At 45.7% G+C, this 14,744-nt stretch overlaps 9 non-coding genes across 9 annotated transcripts; all 9 read right to left on the bottom strand.

Moving 5' to 3' along the window:
• Positions 1-5,527: 5,527 nt before the first annotated feature.
• On the bottom strand, positions 5,528-5,601 carry TRNAI-AAU (transfer RNA isoleucine (anticodon AAU)). Its single transcript has one exon. It is a non-coding gene; the product is annotated as a tRNA-Ile (tRNA).
• Positions 5,602-6,326: 725 nt separating this feature from the next.
• Positions 6,327-6,400, bottom strand: TRNAI-AAU (transfer RNA isoleucine (anticodon AAU)). The gene has a single exon. It is a non-coding gene; the product is annotated as a tRNA-Ile (tRNA).
• Positions 6,401-8,254: 1,854 nt separating this feature from the next.
• Positions 8,255-8,328, bottom strand: TRNAI-AAU (transfer RNA isoleucine (anticodon AAU)). The gene has a single exon. It is a non-coding gene; the product is annotated as a tRNA-Ile (tRNA).
• Positions 8,329-8,656: 328 nt separating this feature from the next.
• Positions 8,657-8,730, bottom strand: TRNAI-AAU (transfer RNA isoleucine (anticodon AAU)). The gene has a single exon. It is a non-coding gene; the product is annotated as a tRNA-Ile (tRNA).
• Positions 8,731-9,902: 1,172 nt separating this feature from the next.
• Positions 9,903-9,976, bottom strand: TRNAI-AAU (transfer RNA isoleucine (anticodon AAU)). Its single transcript has one exon. It is a non-coding gene; the product is annotated as a tRNA-Ile (tRNA).
• Positions 9,977-11,442: 1,466 nt separating this feature from the next.
• Positions 11,443-11,516, bottom strand: TRNAI-AAU (transfer RNA isoleucine (anticodon AAU)). The gene has a single exon. It is a non-coding gene; the product is annotated as a tRNA-Ile (tRNA).
• Positions 11,517-12,242: 726 nt separating this feature from the next.
• Positions 12,243-12,316, bottom strand: TRNAI-AAU (transfer RNA isoleucine (anticodon AAU)). Its single transcript has one exon. It is a non-coding gene; the product is annotated as a tRNA-Ile (tRNA).
• Positions 12,317-13,440: 1,124 nt separating this feature from the next.
• On the bottom strand, positions 13,441-13,514 carry TRNAI-AAU (transfer RNA isoleucine (anticodon AAU)). Its single transcript has one exon. It is a non-coding gene; the product is annotated as a tRNA-Ile (tRNA).
• Positions 13,515-14,239: 725 nt separating this feature from the next.
• TRNAI-AAU (transfer RNA isoleucine (anticodon AAU)) lies at positions 14,240-14,313 on the bottom strand. The gene has a single exon. It is a non-coding gene; the product is annotated as a tRNA-Ile (tRNA).
• Between the last annotated feature and the right edge of the window lie 431 nt (positions 14,314-14,744).

Below are 14,744 nucleotides of genomic sequence, written 5' to 3'. Positions count from 1 at the left end.
CAATTTTGGGAGGGAGTGAAGGACAGACTGAAACTATTCGTACGCGGGCCAATGGTGGTGGGGGGGGACTTTAACATGGTCCTGGACCCGAAAATTGATAGGAAACGCTTGGAATCCCAACCCACCAGGGCTGCAGACGAAATGATGGCCCGCTCCTTCCAAAGGGCGAACACAGAGCTGGGCCTAGTGGACACCATCCCGACCCCTAGGGCAGAACACCCCTCCTTCACATACTATTCTGCAATCCACACATCATACTCCCGTATAGACTACATCCTGGTAGACGAGTCCCTGCGCCCATATGTCTCTGGCTATGAGGTTGACCCGGTCCCCTGGTCCGACCATGACCTGGTCCGTACCACCATTATAGGGGAATGGCGAGGTGGCAGAAAAGGGCGATGGAAGTGCAACGACTCCCTGCTGAAGGACGACGTCCTGGTGCAGGAAGTGCAGGACGCCATTGTGGAATACTTTAAGCTGAACGACAATGGCGAGGTGGGTGCGCACGTGCTGTGGGACGCCTTCAAGGCGACCCTACGCGGGGTTCTCATAAGAATGGGGGCTCAGAAAAAAAGGGAAAGGGAGGCCCAAGAAAAATCCCTTAGGGAAAAGATCGCACAGATCCAGCCGGGAGGCCCCCCGGAGGCACCCTTGGCTATGGAACAGATCACGGCCCTAGAAAATTACAAATTTCAATTGAAAGATCTCTTGTTGCATAAAACTGAGCGCAACCTCCAGCTAGTGAAACAAAAATACTATGAGAAGGGGGATAGAGCCGATAAAATCCTGGCCTGGAAACTCAGAGAGGTCCAGCGAAGCAGAATGGTGAGGGCGATCAGAAACGAACAGGGCTCACTAGACCATAGCACCCCAGTCATAGGAGCGGCTTTCCGACGCTACTATGAACAACTATATTCTTCAGAATATGCCGGGGAAGACACTCAGATTGAGGAGTTCCTGGACTCCATTCAGATCCCGTCCTTGACAGGCGAAATGGCAGAAGGTCTAGAGGGAGGGGTCACAGAGGAGGAGGTGGAGAATGCAATCGGTGGGATGAAGGCGGGAACGTCCCCGGGGGAAGATGGGTTCTCAGTACTCTTCTATAAGAGGTTCCGGTCTATTTTGGCCACACACCTGGCGAGGGTGTTCAATGCAGTACTGGAGGGGGGCACCCTGCCGGAAACGATGATGAGAGCTATCATAGTGGTACTGCCCAAGGAAGGAAAGGACCCCACTGACTGCTCCTCCTACCGCCCGATCTCCCTCTTAAATATAGATGTAAAGATCCTAGCCAAGGTGATGGGTACACGGTTAGAGGGGATAATGCCCAAATTAGTACACGGGGATCAAGTGGGGTTCGTGAAGGGCAGGCAGGGCTCAGATAATATCAGGAAGACTGTTGACCTAATCCACTATGCCCAGGAATCAGACCTAGAGGCTAGTTTGCTTTCCTTGGACTCCGAGAAGGCATTCGACAGGGTCGAGTGGAGGTACATGCAACTCCTCCTCCGTCGAATGGGCTTCGGGCCTCACGTCAGGACCTGGGTCTCTGCCCTCTATGAAGCCCCAACAGCGAGAGTGCAGGTGAACGGGGAACTCTCTGACTCATTCCCCCTCACGAGGGGAACACGACAGGGGTGCCCACTCTCTCCGTTAATATACGTCTTGACGATGGAACCTCTGGCCATAGCGGTCCGGGCCCACCCCGACATCAAAGGGATCAAAAGGGGAGAAGTAGAGTTCAAGCTCTCCCTGTTCGCTGACGACATCCTAGCATACTTGGTGGAGCCCAGCTCCTCGCTCCCCACCCTACTGCGTCTGATGACAGCCTTCGGGCAGTTCTCGGGACTAAAAATAAATGCAGCAAAATCAAAGCTCCTACCCATGAGGGTCCAGGACCCGAGGTTGGACCCCCGGGACAGGTGTGCGGGGATTGCGGTGGGGAAGGATTCCATCAGGTACCTGGGGGTAACCCTGACCAGAGATCTCTCGAGACTGGCCCCGGTGAACTATGGGCCTACCTTGGCGGGGGTTACGTCAGATCTGAGGAGATGGGGTGGTATGATTCTGTCCTGGTATGGGCGCATGACAGCGATAAAGATGAACGTTCTGCCGAGATTACTATATTTATTCACCGCACTCCCAACGGAGGTCCCCACCCAGCTGCTCCGCGATCTACAAAAAGCAATCCGCGAGTTTATATGGCAAGGGCGGGCCCCGAGGATAGGAAAGGCCACTCTAACACTACCCAGAGAGGAGGGCGGGTTCGGGCTACCGGATTTCCTCCTTTACTACCGGGCCGCCCAGCTGCGGGTCTTGCTGGAGCACATGAAGGAGGGGATGGGCACCTACTGGTCATACCTTGAGGATATGGATGCCCACCCTCTGAAAGTGCGCGACCTCCTGTGGCTGCCGCGCAGACTCATCCCTAGCAAACTGAAAGCCCACCCAACCCTGGGAATACTTTGGACACTCTGGAAAGAGGGACCCACAACCTCATACCTCACGACATGGCCCTCTCCAATGTCATCGCTTTGGGGCCACCCTCTCAAACTAGGCAGCAGAGGTTTCAGGAGTGCCCAGTCCTGGTCGGACGGGGGTCTGGAATGGGCGGGACAACTGTTCAAAGAGGGCGAGTTCCTCGAATACGAGGCCCTGCGAGACGCACTGGGGCGGGAGTCCCTTTCAATCTTTGAATATCTGCGCCTGAAAGGCATCCTTTGCGACCAATCATGGGGCCAGAACCTACGGAGACAGCTGACCCCCTTCGAAAAATTTCTGGACACGGCCACATCAAGGAAGGGGGCGGTCTCCAAAATGTACCGAATACTGAACACCGTTAACTTGGAGGGGAGAAGAGGGTTCCGAGGGTTTTGGGATGACCTGGCGGGAGAACCACTTACAGAGGAGGCGTGGTCCAAAGTCTTTAAGATAGCATTCCATGGGAACCTATTTACATCGGACATGGAACACAACTTCAAAATCTTACAGGGCTGGCACAGGGACCCGTTGAAACTGTCCAGGATGTTTTCGGGAGTGTCCCCCAGGTGTCCAAGGGGCTGTGGCCAAGTGGGGTCGAGGGGGCATATGTGGTGGTCCTGCCCCAAGGCGCAGGAGTTCTGGGAGAAAGTACGGGGGTGGATGGCCGAGGTCACCGAGGAACTAATCCCACTCAACCCCCTAACGATGTTGCTGGGCCTCCCCCCGGAGGACACTGAACTGTATAGGTACCCAAGAATGTGGGAGACGATGTTACGGGCGGGTAGAGTGGCCCTTGCACAAAGGTGGAAGAGCCCAGAGACCCCATCCAAAGAGGACTGGCTTAAGAAACTCAAAAACATGTTCTTAATGGATAAACTGACGGCCATGGTAAATAACGAACTGGGCTCCTTTGAGGTTAACTGGTATGGGGTCTACGGGGCATGGGGTTGGGACCCCCACTGACAACATGAGAACACTCTGGCGAGTTGGCGGGGGGTAGGTTTGGAATGCTTCAACCAAGGATGTAGGAGTAGCCCAGGACCCGGGAGACAGCGGATCTCATCCAGCCAATTTGGACGTGAGAGCATAGCATACCTCTGTGGCAACGTACAATGAACTACGATGGCAACCCCAGCTGTCCGACTTTCGAAGTGACTCTGATCTGGGGGGAGGGGAGGAGGGAACCTGGGGGTTTTATGTCAATGTTAAAAATGATGATAACAACGCTCCCAGCGTTGCCGTTTGTTTCTTCCTTCTAAAAACTACTAATAAAACCAAAGTTAAAAAAAAAAAAAACCCTTATCCTCACAACAACCTAAAGAAAAACTACATGTGATCTGAAGGAAATTCACGAATATGACAATTATCTTCAAACTGACTTGTAGCCTGCATCACATTTAAGTAGAACTGGGACAAAGAAGGTTAAATGCATCTCATTGGTCATTTCCCACAGCAGTACTGACCTGTGACCATTTATGGACTGCTGCTTCCAACAAAACAGGAAACTAGTCATAGTAAATCTAAAGCTGTGGGTGGGAATTCTGCATCAATCTCATGCTTCTGCAGAAATATTTCCCAAATTGACAAAGTGGCCAGTACTGGGATCAAATTCGCTAACTTGGCGTGATTAGCACAATGCTCAGTCAGAGAAAGTATGCCTTCTGACTGGAGCATAGGAGGGAGACCAGTTGCAGGGGGGAGTTTTCTTCCCTTGAAAGAAAATGCCTAACTCATTCACAAATACAACCCTTATCCTCACAACAACATTGGTTATGTCCGCAGTAGTACTGACCCGTGACTATGTATGCACAGCTGCTTCCAACAAAACAGCAATCTTGTGTTAGTAACTCTAAAGCTGTGAGTGCCAATTCTGCATCAATCTCATCCTTCTGCAGAAATATTTCCCAAATTGACAAAGTGGCCAATACTGGGATCAAATTCGCTAACTTGGCGTTATTAGCAACATGCTCAGTCAGAAAAAGTAAGCCTTCTGACTGGAGCATAGGAGGGAGGCCAGTTGCAGGGGGGAGTTTTCTTCCCTTGAAAGAAAATGCCTAACTCATTCACAAATACAACCCTTATCCTCACAACAACATTGGTTATGTCCGCAGCAGTACTGACCCGTGACTATGTATGCACAGCTGCTTCCAACAAAACAGCAATCTTGTGTTAGTAACTCTAAAGCTGTGAGTGCCAATTCTGCATCAATCTCATCCTTCTGCAGAAATATTTCCCAAAATGACAAAGTGGACAATACGGGGATCGAACTCGTGACCTTGGCGTTATTAGCACCACGCTCTAAACAACTGAGCTAACCGGCCAGCTGAGAGGCATATTTCTAACTGGAGCATAAGAGGGAGGCCAGTTGCAGGGGGATTTTTTCTTCCCTTGGAAAAAAAATGCCTAACTCATTCACACATAAAACCCTTATCCTCACAACAACCTAAAGAAAAACTACATGTGATCTGAAGGAAATTCACGAATATGACAATTATCTTCAAACTGACTTGTAGCCTGCATCACATTTAAGTAGAACTGGGACAAAGAAGGTTAAATGCATCTCATTGGTCATTTCCCACAGCAGTACTGACCTGTGACCATTTATGGACTGCTGCTTCCAACAAAACAGGAAACTAGTCATAGTAAATCTAAAGCTGTGGGTGGGAATTCTGCATCAATCTCATGCTTCTGCAGAAATATTTCCCAAATTGACAAAGTGGCCAATACTGGGATCAAATTCGCTAACTTGGCGTGATTAGCACCATGCTCAGTCAGAAAAAGTATGCCTTCTGACTGGAGCATAGGAGGGAGGCCAGTTGCAGGGGGGAGTTTTCTTCCCTTGAAAGAAAATGCCTAACTCATTCACAAATACAACCCTTATCCTCACAACAACATTAGTTATGTCCGCAGCAGTACTGACCCGTGACTATGTATGCACAGCTGCTTCCAACAAAACAGCAATCTTGTGTTAGTAACTCTAAAGCTGTGAGTGCCAATTCTGCATCAATCTCATCCTTCTGCAGAAATATTTCCCAAAATGACAAAGTGGCCAATACGGGGATCGAACCCGTGACCTTGGCGTTATTAGCACCACGCTCTAACCAACTGAGCTAACCGGCCAGCTGAGAGGCATATTTCTAACTGGAGCATAAGAGGGAGGCCAGTTGCAGGGGGATTTTTTCTTCCCTTGGAAAAAAAATGCCTAACTCATTCACACATAAAACCCTTATCCTCACAACAACCTAAAGAAAAACTACATGTGATCTGAAGGAAATTCACGAATATGACAATTATCTTCAAACTGACTTGTAGCCTGCATCACATTTAAGTAGAACTGGGACAAAGAAGGTTAAATGCATCTCATTGGTCATTTCCCACAGCAGTACTGACCTGTGACCATTTATGGACTGCTGCTTCCAACAAAACAGGAAACTAGTCATAGTAAATCTAAAGCTGTGGGTGGGAATTCTGCATCAATCTCATGCTTCTGCAGAAATATTTCCCAAATTGACAAAGTGGCCAATACTGGGATCAAATTCGCTAACTTGGCGTGATTAGCACCATGCTCAGTCAGAAAAAGTATGCCTTCTGACTGGAGCATAGGAGGGAGGCCAGTTGCAGGGGGGAGTTTTCTTCCCTTGAAGGAAAATGCCTAACTCATTCACAAATACAACCCTTATCCTCACAACAACATTAGTTATGTCCGCAGCAGTACTGACCCGTGACTATGTATGCACAGCTGCTTCCAACAAAACAGCAATCTTGTGTTAGTAACTCTAAAGCTGTGAGTGCCAATTCTGCATCAATCTCATCCTTCTGCAGAAATATTTCCCAAAATGACAAAGTGGCCAATACGGGGATCGAACCCATGACCTTGGCGTTATTAGCACCACACTCTAACCAACTGAGCTAACCAGCCAGCTGAGAGGCATATTTCTGACTGGAGCATAAGAGGGAGGCCAGTTGCAGGGGGACTTTTTCTTCCCTTGGAAAAAAAATGCCTAACTCATTCACACATAAAACCCTTATCCTCACAACAACCTAAAGAAAAACTACATGTGATCTGAAGGAAATTCATGAATATGACAATTATCTTCAAACTGACTTGTAGCCTGCATCACATTTAAGTAGAACTGGGACAAAGAAGGTTAAATGCATCTCATTGGTCATTTCCCACAGCAGTACTGACCTGTGACCATTTATGGACTGCTGCTTCCAACAAAACAGCAAACTAGTCATAGTAAATCTAAAGCTGTGGGTGGGAATTCTGCATCAATCTCATGCTTCTGCAGAAATATTTCCCAAATTGACAAAGTGGCCAATACTGGGATCAAATTCGCTGACTTGGCGTGATTAGCACCATGCTCAGTCAGAAAAAGTATGCCTTCTGACTGGAGCATAGGAGGGAGGCCAGTTGCAGGGGGGAGTTTTCTTCCCTTGAAAGAAAATGCCTAACTCATTCACAAATACAACCCTTATCCTCACAACAACATTGGTTATGTCCGCAGTAGTACTGACCCGTGACTATGTATGCACAGCTGCTTCCAACAAAACAGCAATCTTGTGTTAGTAACTCTAAAGCTGTGAGTGCCAATTCTGCATCATTCTCATCCTTCTGCAGAAATATTTCCCAAATTGACAAAGTGGCCAATACTGGGATCAAATTCGCTAACTTGGCGTGATTAGCACCATGCTCAGTCAGAAAAAGTAAGCCTTCTGACTGGAGCATAGGAGGGAGGCCAGTTGCAGGGGGGAGTTTTCTTCCCTTGAAAGAAAATGCCTAACTCATTCACAAATACAACCCTTATCCTCACAACAACATTGGTTATGTCCGCAGCAGTACTGACCCGTGACTATGTATGCACAGCTGCTTCCAACAAAACAGCAATCTTGTGTTAGTAACTCTAAAGCTGTGAGTGCCAATTCTGCATCAATCTCATCCTTCTGCAGAAATATTTCCCAAAATGACAAAGTGGCCAATACGGGGATCGAAACACGTGACCTTGGCGTTATTAGCACCATGCTCTAACCAACTGAGCTAACCGGCCAGCTGAGAGGCATATTTCTGACTGGAGCATAAGAGGGAGGCCAGTTGCAGGGGGACTTTTTCTTCCCTTGGAAAAAAAATGCCTAACTCATTCACACATAAAACCCTTATCCTCACAACAACCTAAAGAAAAACTACATGTGATCTGAAGGAAATTCACGAATATGACAATTATCTTCAAACTGACTTGTAGCCTGCATCACATTTAAGTAGAACTGGGACAAAGAAGGTTAAATGCATCTCATTGGTCATTTCCCACAGCAGTACTGACCTGTGACCATTTATGGACTGCTGCTTCCAACAAAACAGGAAACTAGTCATAGTAAATCTAAAGCTGTGGGTGGGAATTCTGCATCAACCTCATGCTTCTGCAAAAATATTTCCCAAATTGACAAAGTGGCCAATACTGGGATCAAATTCGCTAACTTGGCGTGATTAGCACCATGCTCAGTCAGAAAAAGTATGCCTTCTGACTGGAGCATAGGAGGGAGGCCAGTTGCAGGGGGGAGTTTTCTTCCCTTGAAAGAAAATGCCTAACTCATTCACAAATACAACCCTTATCCTCACAACAACATTAGTTATGTCCGCAGCAGTACTGACCCGTGACTATGTATGCACAGCTGCTTCCAACAAAACAGCAATCTTGTGTTAGTAACTCTAAAGCTGTGAGTGCCAATTCTGCATCAATCTCATCCTTCTGCAGAAATATTTCCCAAAATGACAAAGTGGCCAATACGGGGATCGAACCCGTGACCTTGGCGTTATTAGCACCACGCTCTAACCAACTGAGCTAACCGGCCAGCTGAGAGGCATATTTCTGACTGGAGCATAAGAGGGAGGCCAGTTGCAGGGGGACTTTTTCTTCCCTTGGAAAAAAAATGCCTAACTCATTCACACATAAAACCCTTATCCTCACAACAACCTAAAGAAAAACTACATGTGATCTGAAGGAAATTCACGAATATGACAATTATCTTCAAACTGACTTGTAGCCTGCATCACATTTAAGTAGAACTGGGACAAAGAAGGTTAAAAGCATCTCATTGGTCATTAGTAACTCTAAAGCTGTGAGTGCCAATTCTGCATCAATCTCATGCTTCTGCAGAAATATTTCCCAAAATGACAAAGTGGCCAATACGGGGATCAAACCCGTAACCTTGGCGTTATTAGCACCACGCTCTAACCAACTGAGCTAACCGGCCAGCTGAGAGTCCTGTTTCTGACTGGAGCATAAGAGGGAGGCCAGTTGCAGGGGGATTTTTTCTTCCCTTGGAAAAAAATGCCTAACTCATTCACACATAAAACCCTTATCCTCACAACAACCTAAAGAAAAACTACATGTGATCTGAAGGAAATTCATGAATATGACAATTATCTTCAAACTGACTTGTAGCCTGCATCACATTTAAGTAGAACTGGGACAAAGAAGGTTAAATGCATATCATTGGAAGTCCCGCAGCAGTACTGACCCGTGACCATTTATGGACTGCTGCTTGAAACAAAACAGCAAACTAGTCATAGTAAATCTAAAGCTGTGGGTGGGAATTCTGCATCAATCTCATGCTTCTGCAGAAATATTTCCCAAATTGACAAAGTGGCCAATACTGGGATCAAATTCGCTAACTTGGCGTGATTAGCACCATGCTCAGTCAGAAAAAGTATGCCTTCTGACTGGAGCATAGGAGGAAGGCCAGTTGCAGGGGGATTTTTTCTAACCTTGGAAAAAAAATGCCTAACTCATTCACACATACAACCCTTATCCTCACAACAACCTAAAGAAAAACTACATGTGATCTGAAGGAAATTCATGAATATTACAATTATCTTCAAACTGACTTGTGGCCTGCATCACATTTAAGTAGAACTGGGACAAAGAAGGTTAAATGCATCTCATTGGAAGTGCCGCAGCAGTACTGACCCGTGACCATTTATGGACTGCTGCTTGAAACAAAACAGCAAACTAGTCATAGTAAATCTAAAGCTGTGGGTGGGAATTCTGCATCAATCTCATGCTTCTGCAGAAATATTTCCCAAATTGACAAAGTGGCCAATGCTGGGATCAAATTCGCTAACTTGGCGTGATTAGCACCATGCTCAGTCAGAAAAAGTATGCCTTCTGACTGGAGCATAGGAGGGAGGCCAGTTGCAGGGGGTAGTTTTCTTCCCTTGAAAGAAAATGCCTAACTCATTCACAAATACAACCCTTATCCTCACAACAACATTGGTTATGTCCCGCAGCAGTACTGACCCGTGACCATGTATGCACAGCTGCTACCAACAAAACAGCAATCTTGTGTTAGTAACTCTCAAGCTGTGAGTGCCAATTCTGCATCAATCTCATGCTTCTGCAGAAATATTTCCCAAAATGACAAAGTGGCCAATACGGGGATCGAACCCGTGACCTTGGCGTTATTAGCACCACGCTCTAACCAACTGAGCTAACCGGCCAGCTGAGAGTCTTTTTCCCTTGGAAAAAAAATGCCTAACTCATTCACACATAAAACCCTTATCCTCACAACAACCTAAAGAAAAACTACATGTGATCTGAAGGAAATTCATGAATATGACAATTATCTTCAAACTGACTTGTAGCCTGCATCACATTTAAGTAGAACTGGGACAAAGAAGGTTAAATGCATCTCATTGGTCATTTCCCACAGCAGTACTGACCTGTGACCATTTATGGACTGCTGCTTCCAGCAAAACAGCAAACTAGTCATAGTAAATCTAAAGCTGTGGGTGGGAATTCTGCATCAGTCTCATGCTTCTGCAGAAATATTTCCCAAATTGACAAAGTGGCCAATACTGGGATCAAATCCGCTAACTTGGCGTGATTAGCACCATGCTCAGTCAGAAAAAGTATGCCTTCTGACTGGAGCATATGAGGGAGGCCAGTTGCAGGGGGGAGTTTTCTTCCCTTGAAAGAAAATTCCTAACTCATTCACAAATACAACCCTTATCCTCACAACAACATTGGTTATGTCCCGCAGCAGTACTGACCCGTGACCATGTATGCACAGCTGCTTCCAACAAAACAGCAATCTTGTGTTAGTAACTCTAAAGCTGTGAGTGCCAATTCTGCATCAATCTCATGCTTCTGCAGAAATATTTCCCAAAATGACAAGGAGGCCAATACGGGGACCCGTGACCTTGCCATTATTAGCAGCACGCTCTAACCAAATGAGCTGAACAGCCAGCTGAGCGTTTTGTTTCTGACTCAAGCATAAGCAGGAGGCCAGTTGTAGGGGGATGTTTTCTTCCCTTGGAAATGCCTAACTCATTCACACAGACAACCCTTATCCTCACAACAACCTAAAGAAAAACTCCATGTGATCTGAAGGAAATTCATGAATATTACAATTATCTTCAAACTGACTTGTGGCCTGCATCACATTTAAGTAGTACTGCGACAAAGAAGGTTAAATGCATCTCATTGGTCATTTCCCACAGCAGTACTGACCTGTGACCATTTATGGACTGCTGCTTCCAACAAAACAGCAAACTTGTCATAGTAAATCTAAAGCTGTGGGTGGGAATTCTGCATCAATCTAATGCTTCTGCAGACATTTTTCCCAAATTGACAAAGTGGCCAATACTGGGATCAAATTCGCTAACTTGGCGTGATTAGCACCATGCTCAGTCAGAAAAAGTATGCTTCTGACTGGAGCATAGGAGGGAGGCCAGTTGCAGGGGGGAGTTTTCTTTCCTTGAAAGAAAATGCCTAACTCATTCACAAATACAACCCTTATCCTCACAACAACATTGGTTATGTCCGCAGCAGTACTGACCCGTGACTATGTATGCACAGCTGCTTCCAACAAAACAGCAATCTTGTGTTAGTAACTCTAAAGCTGTGAGTGCCAATTCTGCATCAATCTCATCCTTCTGCAGAAATATTTCCAAAAATGACAAAGTGGCCAATACGGGGATCGAACCCGTGACCTTGGCGTTATTAGCACCAAGCTCTAACCAACTGAGCTAACCAGCCAGCTGAGAGGCATATTTCTGACTGGACCATAAGAGGGAGGCCAGTTGCAGGGGGATTTTTTCTTCCCTTGGAAAAAAAATGCCTAAGTCATTCACACATAAAACCCTTATCCTCACAACAACCTAAGGAACAACTACATGTGATCTGAAGGAAATTCATGAATATGACAATTATCTTCAAACTGACTTGTAGCCTGCATCACATTTAAGTAGAACTGGGACAAAGAAGGTTAAATGCATCTCATTGGTCATTTCCCACAGCAGTACTGACCTGTGACCATTTATGGACTGCTGCTTCCAACAAAACAGCAAACTAGTCATAGTAAATCTAAAGCTGTGGGTGGGAATTCTGCATCAATCCCATGCTTCTGCAGAAATATTTCCCAAATTGACAAAGTGGCCAATGCTGGGATCAAATTCGCTAACTTGGCGTGATTAGCACCATGCTCAGTCAGAAAAAGTATGCCTTCTGACTGGAGCATAGGAGGGAGGCCAGTTGCAGGGGGTAGTTTTCTTCCCTTGAAAGAAAATGCCTAACTCATTCACAAATACAACCCTTATCCTCACAACAACATTGGTTATGTCCCGCAGCAGTACTGACCCGTGACCATGTATGCACAGCTGCTACCAACAAAACAGCAATCTTGTGTTAGTAACTCTAAAGCTGTGAGTGCCAATTCTGCATCAATCTCATGCTTCTGCAGAAATATTTCCCAAAATGACAAAGTGGCCAATACGGGGATCGAACCCGTGACCTTGGCGTTATTAGCACCACGCTCTAACCAACTGAGCTAACCGGCCAGCTGAGAGGCATATTTCTGACTGGAGCATAAGAGGGAGGCCAGTTGCAGGGGGACTTTTTCTTCCCTTGGAAAAAAAATGCCTAACTCATTCACACATAAAACCCTTATCCTCACAACAACCTAAAGAAAAACTACATGTGATCTGAAGGAAATTCACGAATATGACAATTATCTTCAAACTGACTTGTAGCCTGCATCACATTTAAGTAGAACTGGGACAAAGAAGGTTAAATGCATCTCATTGGTCATTAGTAACTCTAAAGCTGTGAGTGCCAATTCTGCATCAATCTCATGCTTCTGCAGAAATATTTCCCAAAATGACAAAGTGGCCAATAAGGGGATCAAACCCGTAACCTTGGCGTTATTAGCACCACGCTCTAACCAACCGAGCTAACCTGCCAACTGAGAATCCTGTTTCTGACTGGAGCATAAGAGGGAGGCCAGTTGCAGGGGGATTATTTCTTCCCTTGGAAAAAAATGCCTAACTCATTCACACATAAAACCCTTATCCTCACAACAACCTAAAGAAAAACTACATGTGATCTGAAGGAAATTCATGAATATGACAATTATCTTCAAACTGACTTGTAGCCTGCATCACATTTAAGTAGAACTGGGACAAAGAAGGTTAAATGCATCTCATTGGAAGTCCCGCAGCAGTACTGACCCGTGACCATTTATGGACTGCTGCTTGAAACAAAACAGCAAACTAGTCATAGTAAATCTAAAGCTGTGGGTGGGAATTCTGCATCAATCTCATGCTTCTGCAGAAATATTTCCCAAATTGACAAAGTGGCCAATACTGGGATCAAATTCGCTAACTTGGCGTGATTAGCACCATGCTCAGTCAGAAAAAGTATGCCTTCTGACTGGAGCATAGGAGGGAGGCCAGTTGCAGGGGGGAGTTTTCTTCCCTTGAAAGAAAATGCCTAACTCATTCACAAATACAACCCTTATCCTCACAACAACATTAGTTATGTCCGCAGCAGTACTGACCCGTGACTATGTATGCACAGCTGCTTCCAACAAAACAGCAATCTTGTGTTAGTAACTCTAAAGCTGTGAGTGCCAATTCTGCATCAATCTCATCCTTCTGCAGAAATATTTCCCAAAATGACAAAGTGGCCAATACGGGGATCGAACCCGTGACCTTGGCGTTATTAGCACCACGCTCTAACCAACTGAGCTAACCGGCCAGCTGAGATGCATATTTCTAACTGGAGCATAAGAGGGAGGCCAGTTGCAGGGGGATTTTTTCTTCCCTTGGAAAAAAAATGCCTAACTCATTCACACATAAAACCCTTATCCTCACAACAACCTAAAGAAAAACTACATGTGATCTGAAGGAAATTCACGAATATGACAATTATCTTCAAACTGACTTGTAGCCTGCATCACATTTAAGTAGAACTGGGACAAAGAAGGTTAAATGCATCTCATTGGTCATTTCCCACAGCAGTACTGACCTGTGACCATTTATGGACTGCTGCTTCCAACAAAACAGGAAACTAGTCATAGTAAATCTAAAGCTGTGGGTGGGAATTCTGCATCAATCTCATGCTTCTGCAGAAATATTTCCCAAATTGACAAAGTGGCCAATACTGGGATCAAATTCGCTAACTTGGCGTGATTAGCACCATGCTCAGTCAGAAAAAGTATGCCTTCTGACTGGAGCATAGGAGGGAGGCCAGTTGCAGGGGGGAGTTTTCTTCCCTTGAAGGAAAATGCCTAACTCATTCACAAATACAACCCTTATCCTCACAACAACATTAGTTATGTCCGCAGCAGTACTGACCCGTGACTATGTATGCACAGCTGCTTCCAACAAAACAGCAATCTTGTGTTAGTAACTCTAAAGCTGTGAGTGCCAATTCTGCATCAATCTCATCCTTCTGCAGAAATATTTCCCAAAATGACAAAGTGGCCAATACGGGGATCGAACCCATGACCTTGGCGTTATTAGCACCACGCTCTAACCAACTGAGCTAACCGGCCAGCTGAGAGGCATATTTCTGACTGGAGCATAAGAGGGAGGCCAGTTGCAGGGGGACTTTTTCTTCCCTTGGAAAAAAAATGCCTAACTCATTCACACATAAAACCCTTATCCTCACAACAACCTAAAGAAAAACTACATGTGATCTGAAGGAAATTCATGAATATGACAATTATCTTCAAACTGACTTGTAGCCTGCATCACATTTAAGTAGAACTGGGACAAAGAAGGTTAAATGCATCTCATTGGTCATTTCCCACAGCAGTACTGACCTGTGACCATTTATGGACTGCTGCTTCCAACAAAACAGCAAACTAGTCATAGTAAATCTAAAGCTGTGGGTGGGAATTCTGCATCAATCTCATGCTTCTGCAGAAATATTTCCCAAATTGACAAAGTGGCCAATACTGGGATCAAATTCGCTGACTTGGCG

The sequence above is a fragment of the Ambystoma mexicanum genome, chromosome 1p, assembly GCF_040938575.1.
Source record: "Ambystoma mexicanum isolate Mex_15411 chromosome 1p, UKY_AmexF1_1, whole genome shotgun sequence".
Taxonomy (NCBI): Eukaryota; Metazoa; Chordata; class Amphibia; order Caudata; family Ambystomatidae; genus Ambystoma; species Ambystoma mexicanum.
This window is presented reverse-complemented; position numbering and strand designations above follow the sequence as displayed.